Below are 3216 nucleotides of genomic sequence, written 5' to 3' on the forward strand. Positions count from 1 at the left end.
GGGTAACCTGTTATTCTGTGTAACAGTGAACTGAGTAACAGACAGATCTAGCACTTCTCAAGGTCAACAGATACCCAGGCAGTCTGGCTTTAGAGGTCAAATTTTCATCGCAGTTCTTTTCTGTAGCTGACCCCAACATGAGGCCAGGAGCCCCCATTTCTGGCAGAGACAAGAGGACATAGAGACTCGAAGGGCAGAGAATATTTTTTAAAAACCCTTCAGACTTCTCACAATTCTTTTCCGGAGACCAGTCTGACACTGTAAGGCCAGCACAAACCAAGCCTTTCAAAAAACATCCTAAAGTTCTGCCCAAAGTGTAAGTGCTGTAACTACACCAGGGTTCAAGTACAGCTGCCGAAGTTCCAGAAGTCTCCTGCACGGTGGATGTCATGCGCCTGGCACTGTTTAAAGAGTAAACAACTACATAATGCTTCCAAAGGACCAGGTAAAAATAATTAGTGGAGTAACTGACTGGAGACAAAAGCGAAGTTTAACCTTAAGCGCTGTGAACGGAACATCTGACGTGGTCTGTTTCTTCACCGATCACGTGACAGGAAAGCGCAGCAGCTTAATCAGTTCTGTTCTTTGTGTTTCCATGCACTGCAGTGGGGTCACGGTCACAGTGCCATTTGTGTTCCAAAGAACAGAAATCCAAGAGGGGAGAGGCTAGCTGTGGAGGTGTCAGGGCTCCGCTTTCCTTCTGCCGTGCGTTGCTACTGACGTCCTCCTTTCCTAAGGAGGACAGAAAGTTTGTGTCCTGGTTTATAGCTTATAAATCCCTTCTGCTGCCTCCTGGAAACTTGTAATCTCAATGAAAAGTGAGGCATCTCCACAGGGCCAGAGAAAGCAAAGGATTTTCTGAGGCCAGCCGGTGTACAAATGAAGGCTGACTGGAGCTGATGTTGAAGGCTGCTCACGGCAGCCGGTCCTGCTGCCTTCCAGCTGCCTTCTCCCTCGGGGCTCCCTGGGGCCCACCCTGAGGGAGTATAGCTCTCCAGCAGGGTGCTCAACTTGGACGGAACATGATACAGGTAGAGAAGGTGATTTGCATGAACAACCCAGGGATCTGGGCTGGCTCCGGAGCCTGCCACATGGAGCTGTCTAGCATCACCTACACGTCCCTGGGAGGTCACAGGTGCAAGGTCAAGTCTGAGGGTGCAAGAAATGACTTGCCTCTTGAGGAAAGCTGGCTTTCCGTGGGTTGGAGGGCCACATTCCATTTCTGGCCACATTCACTCACAACCAGCAGTGCTGGAGGGGCACCTGTGGACCATGCTTTCTTTCTTTCTTTTTTTTTTTTGCGGAACCAAGGATTGAACTCAGGCCCTTGCACTTGCCAGGGAAGCGCTTATTCCACTGAGCCATCTCCCCAGCCGTGCTTTCTAACATGCTTTATCGTCTTTTGTTTAGTCCTCCGTCAGATGTGCTCATACAAATTTTAACTTTCACTAACTTGACATATTCATGTTCTTTCCTCATCAAGCCAGTTTCTCTATATTCCTCAAGTTACAAAGATAGAATCTCAAATGTAAAGGGCAACATTTGTGCTTCAAGAAACCCTCCAGAGGTTCCTAACTATAATTTAACTTTGTTTTTATGATGTCCCTGCCATTTGTAGGAAGGTAGAGCGACAGCAGGGCATCTGGGCTCTCCTTACTCTCATCCACTTACAACCTGTGCGACTTCAGGCAGTTTACTAAGTTCTAGCCACTTCAGTCTCCTTACTTGGGAAGTGGGACTAATAATACCTTCTTCGGAGTTGTTCTACGTCTCAGGGACAGAAAATGCATAGCCCTGGCATCGTGCCTGGCCCGTGGGAATCAATCAGTGCCAGGTGACCCCTCATATTTCTGAAAAGAGGCCATTTCTGTACTTTTCAATACCCCGGAAAACAAACTACAGCCATAATCCCAGGAATCTGTAACTGATACCATGAGAACTGGCTCCAAATGTACACAGCTTTCATGTATTTTTATTTAGAAGAAAGTTTACTATCTCATGGATTATTTGGCTACAACAGTCAAAATAAGCTCAGTTTTCACTGTGAAAACCAACCCGCTTTCTTGTCTGTCTTGATGCATTAATCTAATTCCTTTCTTTTTCTCACTGAAAACTACATTATTTGTATTTGTAGGGGGAAAAGGACATGAAGACATGGCTGAGAGAGCCTCTAGCCGCTGGGATTCTGTCAGCAAGACAAAAGGGACAGACTTGGCAAGGGAACATTAGGAACTTTTAAGCCTCCATCCACGCTTTGTACAGTAAACTCCTCTAGCCAAGGAGAAGAACATTTATCCCTCTATTGGTGGCCTTCATGCAGGTGGCCACCCAACACTGCAGAGGTCCCAGGACCACATTGAAAGGTGGCTTGTCCCCATTTCCTTGTCTTTTATTTCCTTGGGCCCAAATAGAAAGATGGTCCCTCAAAACATGGGCACACTGAACCCACTCTCTGCCACTCCCAAATACACTATGCTTTGGAGAGAGCACGGTGCTCATCACTGTAGGTGACAACCTTGTGTGCCGTCACTCATTGGAAAGCCACGTGTCCTGGAGGAATGTGGCAGGTGCTCAGAGGGCAGGAGACATGTGAAGGAGGTTCGGAGCAGCCCGCCTGTCTCTGATGCCACGAGGCCCTGAACTTTTGTCCAGGCATCTCACGGTCTTTTTCACTACAGTCAGTTTTTCTACATTGGAACTGGAATCCTGGCTAATGGGCCATGGAGTATATGGGGGGTGCACCAAGTTCCCCTTGATTTCTGACCAATTTTCTATACATATCCACTTGGGTAGTGCCCTTATGGACTGCTAAAGCTTGAGCCCACTCCTAGAAATTTAACTTATTGATGGCGGTGTACCTTGGAGACTTTCTGTCTCCAAGGACACAGGGCCATCAATGTCCCATTGCTTCCCAGGAATCCTTTCACCCTCTAATCCCAACACCAGCGTCACTTGTCCTTCTCACACTCACAGAAAGCAGGGATCTAGGACCAGGGAGATAGCTCAGTGATATAAGTGCCTGCCTGGCAAGAGCAAGGTCCTGACTTCAGTCCCCAGTATGACACAACGACAACGACAACAACAACAACAGCAAAACAGGGATATACCTACCTCTTTTTGTTGATTGTAGAAAATCCTATTCCTTGGCTTCCAGCCCCAAAAGTCCAGAGAGGGGCTGGCCAAATAGCTCAGTGGACTAAAGAGGCTACAAGCAGG

The sequence above is a fragment of the Octodon degus genome, unplaced genomic scaffold (genome assembly GCF_000260255.1).
Source record: "Octodon degus isolate 3935 unplaced genomic scaffold, OctDeg1.0 scaffold00026, whole genome shotgun sequence".
Classification (NCBI taxonomy): Eukaryota; Metazoa; Chordata; class Mammalia; order Rodentia; family Octodontidae; genus Octodon; species Octodon degus.